Raw genomic sequence first — 18,244 nt, forward strand, 5'->3', positions numbered from 1 at the left:
CAGCTTAGTTAAGCTTTCTAGAAATCCTAATTGCATAATGGTGCAAAACATCCTCACAATGGTACAAAACACCCTCACAGGCCTGTGCAAAAAAATAATTGTACTATCTGAGGCTTGCAGGATCTCTCTGCAAGATCAATATCAAGAAATCAGGCTTTGTTTCTTCTGCCCAGGCATTGATTTACTCCATAAGTATATCCATGAATTACATATATAGCCCCTGATTCAGCAGAGAATTTACATAAATGGCTTAATTCTAGGGTTGTGCTTAAATGTAAGCACAGGGTTAAGTGCTCTTCTGTATCATAGATTTTGCAGGAAGCATTTCTCTACTTGTCAATAGAATGGTTTATTCTCGGTTTTGATAGGTCAAGAATGGATTTCATTTAATTATGCACCTTCTTTTCCAGCTAAAGCAGTATAAATGTAAGTCTTGTGACTTTTGTCTGCTCACCACTTACATACTGCTGTAAGTGCAAAGATATTTTCTTTTAAAGCTTAATTGCTTTAATACTGTTCTTTCTTCTGTGTCTCATACACACATATTTATTGTCAGGAAAATACTAATCAAACTTTCCTACTGATCTGCTCTTTAAGGGCTCTCATCCAGTAACACACTTAAATCAAGATTTTTCAACTTCTAACACGTGAATACTCTCATTGAAGTTTACAAGAAAATGCTCTGGTTTAAACCTAGGCACATGTTGAAATACTTTGCTGAAAGTGGATCAGGTTATGTGAATTTTGATTTTTTTTTATGGTCCAGATTTTCAAAATAATTCATCCTTTATCAGCTTCTGTTTAGAAGATAAATGAAATGTCCAGAAAGCAACAGCTGTTTTTTGGGGACTTGCTAAAGTTTTTAAAGTCTCACAGAAATTGTTCTGCTAAATATGTTTGAAAATCTGATCTTAATCTTGAGTCCATTGTGTGAGCACTGAACAATGCTTTGAGTGCTAACCAGCAAAATGGTCACATGTCACAACTCCCCCAAACTAAAACATGGCTGTTACTTCCTCCTCTTAACACTTCTGTAATTCATAAGATACTCTTAAAAAGCAAGGATAGTAACTTGAGTAGCAAGCCTAAATTGACCATCAGTAGAGAGAGTTAAAATCCTTTCTATGCAGTGTCTATGCAGAGATCTGGCATTCTTCTTTGGAAGTCTGGCATGGATTAACTTGTCTTTGTGTACAACAGCAGTAAAACTAAAAGAAAAAAAACTACAGCTCCATTGGATTTGTGAAAATAGGAGGCAAGCTTCACTCTTGAGACTACTCACAGTAAATAACCAGAAACATCTCGATATGAGGAAGGGATGCAGAGATCCTGATGTCAGAGTTGCCCAACTTTGGTTTTCATTCTATCCCAAGATAGTATTTGCTGGAACTCTGATATTTCATGGGAAGTAATTGTGATAGTCTTACTCCAGGGACTGCCTGCCTTTGCCACTGTGACTAGTTTGAAGTAGGGTTGTACACAGCATACACCACGCTGACATATGCAGCGAAGCATATGCCTAGATGATGCACAGATTGAACTTTCATAACTTTCAGAGTGATCTTTTCTGTCTAGTTTAACACATAGTGACTAGAGAGAAGGGCAAAGATTGGTTCAGTGATTTTTTGCTCATGCCTATCCCATAACGCTAACCTCATCAACACTGTTATGGAGACTTGCTAGCATCAGAAGAATTTGTCTTGACAGGTACCTGTGTGTTTGTTGGTCGGATGCACTACATTTATACATATAGTAACAGGCCCTGTATTGGAAGTGATTAATTACTTTGATTACCTTGTTTGCTTACACAGACTGGCCAGGGGATTTTGTTTAAATTTTTAGCATTCTCCCAGGCACCGTGGAGGTGAAGCATTTTGTGAAAGAAATTTTAGACTCCCTGAGATTCAGTTTACTGAGCAAATACATGAAGGTTAGAATTTTCCTCCCCATTATCTTGGATCTGTAGGTTGGATGATGAGAGATAAAGGCTTCTGGCATTTTGCAGCAGCTGGTAATGCTAGTCAAAATCAAGACTGCAAAAATAGTGTCTGACTGTATTCTCTGGAAGAGAGGCAAAGATTTTGTTTCTTTTAGCACCTCTTCTATTCTCAGCTGTCTCTCTGTAATATTTGAGCTATAAAATGGCTGAATGATCACTCTGTAGAAGAATACAGTGCTGAGTTTTTGTAACTGTCAACAAGCATAATGCCAATTAGTCAGCTATTAATTGATTAACCACCATGGAAAAGGCACTTACACCTCAAGGAATTTATAGTTCAAGAGGCATAAACAGGGAAAATCAGACATGGGGGGAAGTTGAGAGGAAAGGGACTATTTGATTATTATTGCTAGATGAGTTCTGTTCACTGTATTTTTGGTTAAATTTTACTCTCCATATCCTACTGCTATATACTCACTGATTTTACTGTTACAGAGAGCAGAATCCAGTCTTCTGTCTCCTGGCTGGGCAAGCTGCTTTCTATCTTTCATAACCTCCTCTTTTCTTTTTTCTTTCTTTGTGTGCTGGCTGGTGAGTTACCTGTTGTTAACACCACAAATGATCAAAAACATGTCCTTGCTAAAGTCAGCCAACAAGCTGTTTATGACTCAGAAAAGAAGCCTTCTGGTTATTTGGCTCAACTGGAGCCATATGGACTATCTACCTCCCAAGAGCAAATGGCAATGAGTCGGAGAAAGAGAGTCCCTCCCCCAACACTGAGCAGGAAGGGTTGACCTAATTGACAGGTAAAGGATCTGGCAGGTTAAATGGAACAGAAACTGATACAACCATTGCTTAAAATGCCTTTTACCTCTAGGTTTAAGCAAACAATAGGAAACCACAATAAGAAATGAAATTATTTTAATCCATTTTATGAAAATGACAGAGATGCTACAATTACTTACATTGTGCCAGCCTTTGTGCATAGGTGTATGCAGTGTAGTTTCCTGTTGAATAGTACAAATCATTGCATGAAAAAAAACCCAAACCCAACAAAACCAACCAAACAAACAAAAAAACCACTTTAGTATGAACACAGGCAAGGCTCAAGAGTTACAGTAGATAAGGCTGGTGTGATCCACAAACATACAACAGTTGTAGAAGAGCGTTGCTGATGTACACGAGATGAAGCCATTTGAGTAGAGGCTTGCACTCTAGGTACTGCAAACACTATCACAGTTATCAAGGTCAGCTATGTATGAATTGCACAAGAACCTATCCATGATAGATATAGTTGCTTAGGGACTTCTCTGAATAGTAATCCAACTGTCCAGCTAAGGGTTGAGTCAGAAATTCTTTCCTAGCACTGGCTTGCAGATTTGAGGGATGTGGAGGCCCTTCTTCATACTTCAGATACTTGGATTGATTTTTAGTTCTCAGGCCAAAAAGCTTTTCCCTTCCTCCTCTGAGCCTTTATCAAAGCTTTATAGACCGTATAACATCCATGCCTTAGCTACGGCAGATGCTGCTGAAACAAACTGATTTTTACAACTCCAGTCTTCTTTCCTTGATGTTTGCCTACCCTCTATATTTGACTCTGATAAAATTGCTGTGGCAGATGCCTTGATAAGTTCCTATTGCAGCCTGTTTCCTTTCTGATCCTGCCTTAAAGTAGTTTCTTTCTTTTTATAGCACTTTGAAAAACTCCTCTCACAAATTATGACATGCATATTTTATAAAGCAACTTGGTATGCTAAAATATGCACAAATCAGCCTGATTTTGCCTGAAGGCATCCCACTGAAGGCATTCCACTGTCCAAGTGGAAATGAAGCTTCAGAATTTCATTATTTGCAGTCTTACAAGTGCTGTTCTGTACACAGATATGGATGCAGAAATCATGGCACAAAGACGCAGAAGGCCTAAGGTTTTTTGGTTTGGTTTGTCTTTTTTAATCAAAAACTGAATTAGGAAGCTATAAAACCCAAACCTGTTTTGGTGCAAAGATAACATCATGCCCAGAACTTGGAGTCTGAGTTGATTTAGGCAGGGGCTGATCTTGAAAGAATTGCAGTGTTCATGAAATCCTGTTGTTCCCAGAAAAAACACTGGGATCCTCTTAGGTGCAGAGCCCATATTTGAACCTCAAACTGTCATTTATTCATTTTGGTTTTCAGCTGGGTGTTCTGCTCTTGATAAAACAACCACAGAGATAAGTGCGGAGCTGCAGTGGACATGTGAACTATGAAGAGAAACATCAATATGTAAATTGGTGTTCAGTGAAGGGAAAAAGCCGTCATCCTGGACTGCTTCCCTTTCTATTGTACTGAGCACCAAGAAGAGCCCCTTCTGTTTGGTACATGCTTCCTGGCTCCAACAGGTCTGGAGTCCACTGGGAGAACATTGCCACAAGGATAGCTCCCTCACAGCAGCACTCCTTACAACAGAGTCCTACAGTATAAGGTACAAGAAAATTGTCCTTCCTACTTGATTTGCACTTTGATCAGTGAAGGAACAGTCCTGGATCCAAAAGCCGCACAAATCAGTGAGTATCTTGCTGTTAATCAGGCTTTGGTTTCTCCTCACTGCCATCTAGACAGCCAACTTACTGAAAAATGCCCAAAGGTGATGCACAAAGCAAGGAGGCAACAGGCCTGATCCAGCTGTGTAAGGATAGCAAAGCACAAGCAGTGAATAACATCCACCACATCCAGAGAGGCCACCACAGCGCTCAAGGCCAGTGAAATGAATGTTCCTGAATTGTTCTGTGAAAAGTTTTGGCTGCAGTATTTTGATATGCAAACCTACTTGCCTTTTTCTTTTATGTTTCTTCTCTCTTTCCTTTGAAAAGGGAGGGAAACAGTGCAGAAAAAGTGGAGACATGAAAACTATAAATCAAAACTGGGAAATGATCAAGAGATATAAACTTGTGTTTCTGTAGATGGGACGGTGGTAGGATTACACATGAAAAATACTAATATGATGTTCTACATCATTGCTTAAAAATGAACAAAAACTTCTTGTATCCTATGATCTATTTGGTTAGTGCCCAAGAGGGGTTCTTCCTCAAAATATTTTCTATGGTGCTTGCACTGATGATTTCTTGTCAAAATAAGGTGGAGAGAAAATTGTACAGGGGGAAAGGAAGAATATTAGAGGATGGGAACAAAAACACCTAGATGGCCAGCTATTCCCATAAACTTGCCGTCAGTGCCACTCTGCTTTTCTTCCTGAGAAGCTGTTGAGCTCCAACACTTTTACTCTTTACAGAACATGGGACAATAGGCTCCCTCACAAATCTGCAACTGTGTTGGAGGACTGATCCACTTCTCCTCATAGTTTCCATAAGCTTTGATGAGGGCAAGGAACTTGGTGAGGAGGCAGCAACTTGGAAAAGGTAGAGTGGTCAGAGTCTATAACCCTCAGAGCCAAGCAGCTGAGTGTCTCCCAGTACTTCCCTGGGGAACCGTATTGTCCCCTCTGTAACAGCAGACAAATTTCCTGTTCAAGTTGTGAAATATTCATGTTGATTTCCATGCTCTACCACAGGCTCATTCTGAGCCTGTAGCCATGTCACTTAGTCTTTCTGAGCTAAGATATGCACACTGCAAGCTAAGTTAATAAAAACATTTGCTTTGCACAACATGAAGTTATATGTTTCCATTTTGCTGCATATGTCCCTACCTGCTCATTGCAGGAGGGGTTGGACTAGATGACCTTTTAAAGGTCCCTTCCACCCCAAACTGTTCTATGATTCTATGATTATGGCAGGGCACAGATACTAGGCAATGGGGACTGTATGTGCATCTGGAAAAGGCAGTGAAGGATGACTGTAATGTGCCTTCTTGGATTTCTGCTGTATATTGCAATCTGTGAATAAGAGCAGATGCAGAATTGCTACATCAGCCCACTGAATGCTGTCAGCACTACTGGCAACACTGTGGATGCCTCTAGCTACAGTAAAGGAGATTAATGGTTAAACATTCACTTGGCATTCTTTTGTGACTTACGCTGTAGGCCAAGCCATTGAAGCTCCCAATCCAGGATTGTGTTGCTGGCTGAAGTTGTAGGATGATATTATTGGGTGGTATGATCTCAGCTTAACTCTGTGCAGAGTATTAAGTGAAATGAGCATATGAAAATAAGCCATGTGCCACCCATTCATTTATTCTTCAGTAGGTTTGTTCTGTGGAGAGTGATATGCCAGTCCCAGCCACTAATCACCTGTACAGTTTGGGCTGGGTCCATTTTTAATTCCTGAACTACAAAGTTCTGCCTCTATTTTGGCAGATGAACATTAACAGCAGATGTCAAAACAGATGTGTATCATTTCTGAGTTCTGAATCCAGGGGTGGTGGCACATTATCACTAAATGGAGACTGGCTATTGCACGGAGAGCTGGAATCACTGGATGGTTGCCCTCAAGTTCCTCTCTTTGGTGCACATTTTAAGCTAATTAGAACAGTCTGACAAAAATCTACCAAACTAAGGACAGGATCCAAGGTGTATACTCTTTAATATTTGCGTTACAGAAGAGCTTTGAGTGCCGAGGAGATAAATGAATTGCTTTTTTATATATTTGTCACATGTACAAAAGCTTCTTCATAAGTATTCAGGGAATATCTTACTCCAAGGTCTGCTGTGAAAACAGATGTGCTAGTTGTTTTTTTCTAGCAGCCTGTATCACTTTTTTTGAGTCAAGTAGTTGTGATGAAGATCCACACAGTATGTGTCCTTTACCACCACAAGATTATGAATGCTTATTATGACAACTGAACTGTGTCTTGAGATGACTAACCTATGGGGTTTTTATATTTCCTTTGGAATTTCCTTTATCTCCTTCATTCATAAATGAAGTTGTCTTCTAGAGTATATTTGCACTCAAAAATGGCAGATTGGTATAGAAGAGTGTAGGATGAGATGGCATTGCAGTTTCCTGGACACTCCTAATGATGTCATCTTTTTAAACCAGCACTTATATTTTCTACTATGTCTTATAATTTTGATTTTTAAAAATTCATAAAGGAGATGTGTTAAAATGTGGTCAGTTCACACAGAATGACAGATTTTAAAATAAATGTGGGAAACCAAACAGTGCTGAAATTTGAAAGAGGGCAAGCAATCAGGAAACACAAAGTGCAATTGAAAGCAATGTATTGATAACTGTCACCAGTTTTGGAAGGACCTGCTTGTCCCTAGGGCTATTGTTAGCTGCATCTTTTCTGGTTGTATTTGTTTCTTTGTCACTTGAACAACAGTAATCCTTCTCGGCCTGTCTTGAGACATGTTATTATTTACATACAGAAATTCAACTTCAGGTTGCGCTTAGAGTCTCAGGTTATGCCAGGAGTTGCCCACTAGTGGACAGGTTCTGCTAATAAGCCTGTCATCATTCTATAGTACTCTTAAATAAATGCAGAATAGTTGGGAGTTAGGGATATTTTATTATTGTATCTTCCTTTCTGCACATTACTCAGGAAAAGAAAGTCCTGTGATATCAAATGATTGGACGAATTTCTATGACCTGATCCTGGAAGAATAGGATGTTACAGTAAAACACTAGAGTAAGTTCCTAGCTGTGATAGTCGCCAGGGCCATAAAGTAGATTTACCAGAAACACACACTGGCCTTGGTTTGAGTCTGCAGGAAGGATGAGGAAAGAGCCCCTTTCATGTCACCACAGTAGGCTCATCTTTCAGGCCTCCTACTACAGGTTGAGAGAATGGCCCTCAGAGGTGCCTGGTTGTCTCTGCTGACCACAGCCAGGGTTAAGAATACCTTAGAGTTCATTGTTTACTTTGTAGGTAGGCAAAGCCAAACAAAATACATTCCAAAATAAATATGGCTCAACGGTAGCATCAGAGACCATGCCAGACTGTCATGTTTTTTTCCTTCTCTGAAGCTTCTAAAAGTGCCCAAGGTGACACTTGATTATCTGTCTGAAGTTTCCGTCCTGTCCCTAATCTCCAAAGTAGATAAGGGTCTTTCAGATGAAATCAGTAGCAAACTCCTGATGGACCTATAGGAGTCACTAATAGCTGTCTCTTTGATGGAGAGCTGGTGTTTCCTGAAAACAATAAGGAGCCTCCATCTCCTCTTGGCACCTGTTTCATAAGATTCCCCTGACTAGGAAAACATCATCTCCAACTCTCTGTCCTGGTCCTCAGCTTTGAGACCTGCCTGAGGCAACACACTTGTCACATATAGGTCCAAGACCAAAAGTTGGCTTTATTGTAGCTGGGCTGGTGGCAGCGCTTACAATCGTTCTTGGTGTTTTTTCTGTGTTTCAGAGGAGAATAGCCAAAACCAGCTGGAGCATAAAAGCCAATCCCAGAGAATACCTGTGGACAGTTTCAGATTAATCTTTTGTCTTCTAAGAGAGGATAGGTTTGGTGATCTCCTTGTTTCTATACAACTACAAAAATACTTTGATTATAGAAGAGCTATATTTCTTCCTTTTTTTTTCTTTCACTTTTAGAATCCTTTGATGTATAAGCCAAACAAGTGACCCCACCTCTCCTCAACTTAGCCTGTCATTACCTACTCAGATCTCAGCTGTGTGTGAGAAAAACAATATGTTTTAGGAAGGCTCAGAAGAAAGACTGTTTGCTCATTTTTAAATTACAGTGTAGATGCATGCAATGAAACTATCGATGGTTAGTAAATTAAAATTATTTTCAAGGACATATTTCCACAGTGTTCATAAGGATGACAAACTTACAATTAGGTAGCATGTCTTTTTTAAGCAATATGAGAATGGCTGATACTATTCTTACAAGGTCTATGCATTCTTTCTGTCTCTTTCATTTTTTCCCAGAATAGCTGTCAGCTCATGGCTGTTTGCTCAATACCTGACAAATGACCAAGAAATCACCTGAAATGTTCCAGAGAGAGATGGTAGGCTCTGTATGGGCCAGCAGTGCCATGTGCAATAGATTGTCAAAGCAAATCATTAAACACAACAAAAAAAATTCAGGCACATTTCTCTCAAAGATTTATCTTTTTTTTTTTCCAACTCTTTTGTAATTATGGCCTTTCCACAGTAATGTTTTTAGGAGATGCATTGAAGATCTTCCTAAATCATCTAAGTAATGGCAAAGGCAAAAATTAAAAGTAAAGCACCCTCCAAGCCTCTTCGTCCTCTACTTAAGCAATTATTTCTTCTTCAAGTAAAAGGAAAATTTTTTTCTTGATGAAGAATTTATAAAAAAAGGCACAAAGTTCCTAATGTGAGAAAGTATGCCCTCAAGTCTTTTCCTAGGTAGCACAGCACCCAAGAACAAGGTATCAGCATGATTTAAGCACATATTTAATGGATTTTTTTACTTGAATGATAAATATATAGTTTAATATTTTCCTCAGAAAACACCATGACTCACAGCCACCAAATCCAGAAGGGTAAATGTGTTTATTTAAAATGGAATTAAAAGAATATTTACAGTTACATGTTCAAGGAGACTTATAAATACTCTTTGGGTGCATTCAGTAGCTAAGCATTATTCTCCACTTTGTAGAAATTGTTTAAGCTTGTTTATAAACGTACAGTGTCTTGTTAACTAAAGCATCTTAGTTGGCATCTCCATAGCTAATCAGCTGTGAGGAAGGAGGTTGGCAATGTAGTAGTTGTACATGATAGGCATCTTTGTGGTAAAAATATATGTCTCTGCAGCTAGAACAGAATACCTGTTCTACAGGTAGTTTCATGTAAGTGACCGCTGTGACTAACTGTATGTGAAAGATTTGAAAGCTTCATCACATCAGACACAGCATACAGTCTGTATAGATAAGTTAAAATGGATGAATTTTAATGGATGAATTTTGATCTCAGAGTTAAATTGACTGAACTTTTTACAGTTTACCAAGAAAGAAATGCAATATGGTTTGTCCTTTTGACCCTAATGGAAGCTTGGCAGGCAGGTTGTTGAGATGGAAGATGGAAATATTTGGGTTTTGCTGTGTGTATTGGGCAGCTGCTTGAGACACTGTGGTCAAACTCACAGCATGTGCATGCTAGGAAGAATTTGCAATCTTGATATGAAAGTCTTCAAAAGTAAACTGGAAGGTCCATCAGAGGGCTGCTTCTCTGCTGCTGGTTCAGAGAAAGACGGGTGGAGATGCAAGGTATTTGTCAAGCTTTCCCTCTTTCTGGTGGGGTTGAGGCTGGTCAAAAGATGGCTGTACAAAACCACAGTGAGATGCCTGCAGGATAGTGATGAAGCAGGAAGCTACTGAAGAGATGCAGAGGATGGTGTGGGTTTTGTGATTCCAGTCTGTATACTGTCCTCTGTGCCTGTTTCCATTGTATCCGAGTATGTACCAACTTCCAGTGGTTGCTCTCCAGGAACAGCCACGTGCCATATTCTACAGCCCTTCAAAGGTGACACTGAAACGCAACCCAATGTCTGTAGAGTGACAAGCCTTTGTCATTTTAGTTTTCTGGCCTGCACCTGCTAGAAAACTTAAACAGGGGAAGACTGGCCTTGTTTTAGCATGTCACTGAGTTCCAGTTCAGGCTTTATAAAACTTTCATTTCTCAAAGACTGAGAACATCACCCTCAGTCCAGGGTTCAGCTGTCTGAATCAAGGCCTGTTTTGGTGCAGAGCAGCTGTGTGAACTTAGTTCAAATTTACAGGAGAAACTGTTATTAAGGTTGTGCAAAAGACCATGAACTGAAGTCATACAAGGTAAGGAAAGCAAAAAAACTGAATGACTGCTGAGATAGGGCTAGTCATTCAGCTTGAAGATGAAAAATACCACCTTGAAAAGGTATAAACCCCAAGGACTAGCAGACAATTGGAAGACAGCAACTGAGCAACATCAAGAATCAGACCATTCCATGAAGCACCAAAGGTTTCTCCTTCTCCACCTGCCTGGCTAGGCTAGCAAAAATGCAGCATCTCATTAGGGTGGTAAGCATGTTAATGTCCAGCCAAATACCTCATTAGTCCCAGCTAGTTATTGTGTATAAGCCAATAAATATATTTTGTGTGCTTTTTAATTGTATTTATCCTGTTTGCAAAGTCATTCTGCATGTGGTAATAGTTTCCCCAACTAAGTGACTAGGAGGTGGAAGGTTACAAGTATTTAGCTGTTCATACATTGCTGTTTTGGGTTTGTGTGGTGAGTAGGGGAGGGGCTGCAGGTGTGGCTTCTGCTAGAAGCTTCCCCGGCTCCAAGTCGGACCTGCCACTGGCCGAGCCGGAGCCCATCAGCAACTGTGGTAGCACCTCTGGGAGAACAGATTTAAGAAGGAGAACCTGCAGTGGAGAGGGGAGTGGAATGTGAGAAATACCTATGCAGACACCAAGGTCAGTGAAGAAGGAGGGGGAGGAGGTGCTCCAGCTGCTGGAGCAGAGATTCCCCTGTAGCACATGGTGAAGACCATGGTGAGGCAGGCTGTGCCCCTGCAGCCCATGGAGGTCCACGGTGGAGCAGATATCTACCTGCAGCCTGTGGAGGACCCCATGCTGGAGCAGTTGGATGCCCCCAAAGATGGCTGTGACTCCATGGGAAAGCCCGCACTGGAGCAGTCTGTGCCTAAAGGACTGCAGCCCGTGGAAAGGACCCATGCTGGAGAAGTTCATGAAGGACTGCAGCCTGTGGGAGGGACCCCACGCTGGAGCAGGGGAAGACTGAGGAGTCCTCCCCCTGAGGCGGAAGGAGCGGCAGAGACAAGGTGTGGGGAGCTGACCCCAGCCCCCATTCTACATCCCCCTGCGCCGCTCGGGTGGAGGAGGTGGAGAGAACCGGGAGTGGAATTGAGCCTGGAAAGGAGGCAGGAGTGGGGGGAAGGTGTTTTTCAGATTTGGTTTTACTTCCCATTATCCTTGTTTTGATTTGATTGGTAGTAAATTAAATTGATTTTGGTTTTTTTCCCCAAGTTGAGTCTGTTTTTTGCTTGTGACCATAAGTGGTGAGTGATCCCTCCCAGTCCTTGTCTCGACCCACAAGTGTATCTTTATATTTTCTCATCATCATCCCACCGGGGGTCCGGGGGAGAGGAGTGGGCAAGCAGCCTTGTGGTGCTTTGTTGCCAGCTGGGCTTAACCCATGACAATTGCCCACCTTTAGCAAGGCAAATACAGTCAGGAATTACTGCTTGCTGTTAAGAGTGTAATTCACATCAAATACACACAGAACACCTGCAGTCCTTTATGTAATTAAAAAAAAAAGAAGAGAGAATTAAAATGATGAATAGTTGATAAAACTACCTAAAGTGTCTTTCACTATAGACTGGCCCTTAGAAGCCTTTAGAGTGCTTCAGGGACCACTTCATCCTCATGTGCTGTCACTGGTTAGGGATGCTTGTCTGTAGTGTTTGATTATAACTTCTGATACATGTCCCAGACCAGAACTGTAATGGCTGTGTGGGCAGTTACCACGCTGAGTTTGTACATCTCTCTGTGTACTGTATATTTAGGTTCCTGTGCATAACCGCTTTGCTTCTGCTGAACATTTCCCTTGACCATAAGCAAGCATGGTGGCACTATTTACGGTGCTGTCAGTTTTTAGTGCAATCCTCTTAAAGTGCTAAGAGGATTCCAATTACCAGGATCACAATGCCACCACTGGCACACAGTATTGAAAGCAAATTGCTGTAGACTGCATTCACTAAACAATACCAAACCCCTTCTTTTGACTGCTGAGCCAGCAGTGGGCCTGAAGAAGAGAACCAGGCAAAAGCACGGTGTGAGGCCTCCCAGTTCTATTTTATACAGGAACCTGCAGAATATCTGTCAGTCTGGGTTATGCAATGAAGAAAAAGTTAGTTGCGTTCACACAACAGCTACATCTCACATATAAAGGGTTTTATGGCAACTGGGGCATCTTTAAAGTTTAAAAGGGCAGTTGGTTAATCGGAACTCAAGTAAGTCACCTATTCAGTCTGTACAACTTTGTCAGAGATTTCCCAGGTGTAACAGCTTCAACACTAGGTTTTTAATACAGGGATAGGGAAGGAGAAAGGTAGCTTGTTGCCACATACACATTTATCAGTCACAGTGTTCTCACTGCAGCAGTACTGAGGAAGTCACTCTTGACCCTAGATCAAATACAAAACAAGGTGGGAGCCTAATGCATCTGGGTCTGACAGCATACTATTCTCAAAGCATATATGCAGTCTAATATGTTGCTCTCATTATATACACAATGTAGAGGTGATTTGTACCTGTATAATGGCTATCTGTTATGTAGGGATCTCTACCAGCCCAGTGCTGACTAGTCTAATGGTTTGGCTGCCAAGTCTCCAGAAAACCCAATGAGCCACTAGATGAGAGAGGGAAGATGACCTAATAAATAATGGGCTACTGCCAAAAACTGTAGACTCAACAGACGTTATGTGAGAGAGGGCTTACTTGAAAACAGAGGTGTTGTCTCCCTCTTTCACAGGGGCCATGAGAGAGGATTAAGGGTGCCTGCCTCAGAGGAGACTGTGTGTCTTACTGATCTTGCTGTATTTTACAGAAGTCCTTCAAAAGCAGCAGCAGGTCCCAGTAACAGTGACAAGCATATGCAGTTTTCATTGAGTGGTTGAGGGAAATAATAAAAAATATTAGAGCAAATAGCTGTCTACCCACACATTGTGCACATTTGAGTTATTAAGGTCCATCAAAATTGACTAGTGGGCAAAAATACTTCTAAAGTAAAAAACTTGCATTTGCCCTTCATTTCAGTTGTTATTACTCCAGCTCCTCTACTGGGGACTATAGAATATGTTGAGTGACACATTGTCATCTTCCTTTCCTTTATCAGTAGAGCAACTCCTGTTGCTTGACAGAAATTGAAAGATTTAGGCAGTAGTTCATTTTTCAGTACTGACATATGCATCTATGGCAAGGCCTCTCTTTGGATTGCTCCTGGCTTAGCTCACACTGCTGCTGGATGAGTGACTAGCACTGTATTTCTCTCTGCATTGTAATGCTGTTCCCAGGGTGGCTGGAGTGTGGGGGCTGGTTAGAAGTCAGGACTTCCACGTTCTCACCTGTTTCAGGAACGCAGGTTGGTCTGGCAATTATGGAGGTCTTGTAGACATGGGAGAGCTGTGCTTGATCCTGTTCTCCATCGCAGCATTCCTATGTGATCTGAAGGGAAGTTACTGGGTGAGGGATTCTTCTTTGCTTTAATCAGGGAAAGGTTAAGTGTCTCATTTTACATTAGGTCAAAAAATTTAAATTAGGTGTTTAGACACCCTATTCAGACAACAGAGAAAGCTACAAGTCTTGAGAATGATTCACCTGAACTTTAATCTTAATCTCCGGAGTTAACATAGGATGAATCACCTTATTGAACTGCCTCTCTCTCCTTTAACTTGGATGAAGTGGATTTTACCCTTAGTCTTTCTCTGATTTCACTTCCTACCTGAAAAGTGCTTCGCACTTTTCTATCAGTAGTGCTTGTCAGGTACTCACGCTTTAATAGTGTTGCAGACCTTAGCTACCTGTATAATTTAATCAAATTACTCTGCCCTTACTAATTATTTGTCAGCCACACTCAGTTTTTCTAAATTAAAGTAAGGTACATTAATTTCATGCACATAGTATATCTGAATCCCAGCAAAACTGTCTATGGGAAGACTTTGGTTGATAGACTGCACAAATTCTTGTCTGCTCTAAAAGATCAAACACAACAGAATGACTTCAGAGTCGATGGAATTTGTAAAGTGCTGGACACACTTGACTGTGGAAGCAGTGGATTCAAGATTTTTATGAAGAAGAGAAAAAAATATCTGTTAGATTTGAATGACTTCAGGATGTTCTTGCCTTTGGGCAGCGAGGTGGATCAAGGATCTTTTGTGGTCCCTTCCACCTTCATTTTGTAAAGACTGAATTATTACTTTTATTTCAAAAATAATGCAGATCATTTGGTGCTCTGTGCTTTGACTTCTTCCCTCTCTTAAAATGGTATAAATGTAGCACCACTGAATGTACTTCAGAATTAACTTTGAGAATAAAAATTATCCCCATACGTTAAGTAACCACATATGCAGTGCTCTCCTGGTAGAGAATTGGTCAGAAGTTAGAAACCTAATATTCATTTTACTGAGCTTTAGACATCTCACTTATAGTTATCTAACCATAAGGTAATTGTGCAGGCTCCCCATAGGGAGGCAGAAGCATCTCCAGATTCATCCCATTGTAAGACAACTATCTAAAATGGTTGAGATGCATCACCGTGGAGGTGCATGTCTCTCTCAACTGAACATAAAGGGAGGCTAGCCAGCTAGCTTAGACCTAGACAGCTCACTTTTACATTTCTGAAGCTAGATTAGGTGGAACTACCCCTTTAGTAAAGGCTGCCTTTCAGCAGTAAAGTCATACAACCGATACTTTGTCAGCTGCACGATACTTTTTTTTTATGAGTCGGGAATTTAAGTTAGCATTCAGCTCACCATTTTGCTGTTTACCTTACAAGTAATCTCCCTGCCAATTGTCTTTCCTGCTCCATTAACATTTTTTGACAGCAGATAAACATCATAGATCTTGACATGTCTTACTGCCTAGGGATATTATTCACAACTACAGCAGTGCTGGCTGCTTGACACTTCCCTTTATTACTCCAACAACCTTTTCTTTTGCTTGTCATAGTAGAACAAGACTCAGTGTGGCAGTGTTTTATCAGTAGGAAGTGGCTTTTTATAGTTGCAGCAAGCCTTTGGCACTGATGACAGAAATATATCACGGCTCAGTACCCAACGGACAAAACTGTTTTACCATCAGAAGCTCTAATTGTAGAACTGGGTACGGAGTGTACAGGGTACAAGTGGTTTGATGCTGCTCCTAGCAAACCTAGCCATTCTGCCATGAATACTAGTTACCAACGCTAATGTAACTGCAGCAAGGGTAATCCTGATAGGGAAATCCAGGGCAATATATTCTGTCTCTTTATGGCAGTAGGTATCAAATCCAAAGTTTCTCTTAGTAAGGAAGTCACACCTTCTTTGCCCATTTGTCTAAGTTCAGTGTTGCCCCAAAGAAACCCAAAAGTCAATGCATACATCATCTGCTAGAGACAGAGCACAGCAAACCTTGCATTAATGTGTGCTTCCTATTCAAGTTCTTTAAAACATCTGTGTGTCCAAGGCTTGGGCTACAAGGTAATGGTGACACTCATTACAGCCAGTTTTAGCCTTCTGTAACTTATGCATATAGTCTAAAATGGTTGTCTAGACTCCCTCTATGTTGAGCAAAAACATCCAGAGAGCGGTTAATTCTGTGTTTGAGTAAGCATGTAAAATAGGTGGGGTTCATCAACCCTGGAGATCCTGTCTGTTTTTATTGATTAGCAAGGTCCTGATCTGTAGCTTTGAGAAACCTAAAACTTGGTGACTTATATCCTACCGTAAATATGCAAAGATATAAATGGTCTGTAACTGTAAGATTCTTGTACTTCAGAGCAGGTTGGACTTAATACTATAAACTTCTTAAAATCTAGGAGAACACTGCAGAATTTTGGGATGAATGTAGGAAGTGTGATACTTTTATTACCTAACTCCTTCCCCACCCACCCCAGTTGCATTTTTGACATGTCACAATCCATGCTTTTTGGGTTTAGGTATTTGCCAAAAGAGAGAGAAAGAATGACTGAAAGGAAACTCAATTCACCTGTGGATTTGGAATACCTCAAACTTCAACATGCCTTACGTCCAGGGGCCACAGCTGATCTGCATTCAAGATAAACATTTTTTTCACAGAATGATTTTTGGAGCTAAAGCCAGCATCTTTCTTTGTCATGGTACTATTAGGAATTCAAATTTGGTTCCAGTTGTCTACAAAAGCTCCACTTAGAGGTGGTAATAACTGTTGCAGACAAGACTGCACCTGCTTTATAAATACAGTTTCACGTAATAGCCATGGAAACATTTTGCGGCAATCAGCCACTTCATCTTCCTATAAAGGTGCAATTAATTTACAATCCCTCATGGATGAAAATCTCTTTATCTAGGGCCTCCCATTGTTGTGATTTTGTAATAAAATAATCTGTACTGTCAACAGGTCTGTTCATCACTAACAAGGTGTCAGTAAAGGACTGGGTGGTTGTAAAAGGGACCCACCAGAATTCATCCCAGCAGTATTAAAAAATACAGACACAGCTCCTTGAGTACTTGGAAAAACAGATAAAACTGTGAATGCAGACAGAAGATCAAACAAATCCCAGGCAGCTCCTTCCCCTAAAAGAGTTAATTTTTCTTCTTTATGAAACAAGTTAAAAGCAAGGGGTCTGATTCTTACCTACAGAGACTCAGCAGAGTGCTGATAGAAAAGTAAGACCAAGGAATGGGACAGGAAGATATTGGCGCTCTCTGCAGGCTCTGTACTGTACGCTGGCAGAGCAGGGTGAGGAAATATCTCCACGGCTGTTCAAGTGCAGGACGAGGAGAAGATGTAACCTGAGTTGTAGAACTGAGCATTGCTACCCTGGGTTCAAAGATGTCATGGTTTCAGCTGGGATAGAGTTAATTTTCTTCCTAGTAGCTGGTATGGTGTTATGGTTTGGGTTCAGTATGAGAAGAATGTTGATAACACACTGATGTTTTTAGCTGTTGCTAACTAGTGTTTAGACAAAGTCAAGGATTTTTCAGCTTCTCTGGCCCAGCCAGCAAGAAGGCTGGAGAGGCACAAGAAGTTGGGAGGGGACACAGCCAGGACAGCTGACCCAAACTGGCCAAAGGGGTATTCCATACCATGTGACATCATGCCTAGTATATAAACCAGGGGGAGTTGGCCAGGGGGGTGGATCACTGCTCAGGAACTAACTGGGCATCAGTTGGTGAGTGGTGAATGGCATTGTGCATCACTTGTTTTGTATATTTCAATTCTTTTTTTATTATTATTGTAATTTTATTATTGTTATTATCATTATTATTTTTTTCCTTTCTGTTCTATTAAACTGTTCTTATCTCAACCCATGGGTTATACTGGTTTTTTCCCTCATTCTCTCCCCCATCCCACTGGGTGGGGGGGAAGTGAGTGAGCAGCTGCGTGGTGTTTAGTTGCTGGCTGGGGTTAAAACATAACAATAGAGTCCACAGTAAATGGAGAAATGGTAAGCCAAATGGAGGGCTCAATCTGGCCTGTGCTCGCTGCATCCAAGGCACTACCGTGGGCATGAGCTTGCTTTCTTAGATTTCCAAATCCTGTGCTAGCACTTGCACATAATTAGCATGGCCAAGGTTGAACATGTGTTCAGGCCCTTGCTTGGCCAGTATTGGCACCTGCTGTGATAGGAACAACCTATGCTCTTCTCAAACAGGGAAGCAGTAGCTGCCGCTCCTCTAGACATCCTTGCTTATCATCTTTAGCGTCTCTGT

This window comes from Aquila chrysaetos, chromosome 1, assembly GCF_900496995.4.
Source record: "Aquila chrysaetos chrysaetos chromosome 1, bAquChr1.4, whole genome shotgun sequence".
NCBI classification, from domain to species: domain Eukaryota; kingdom Metazoa; phylum Chordata; class Aves; order Accipitriformes; family Accipitridae; genus Aquila; species Aquila chrysaetos.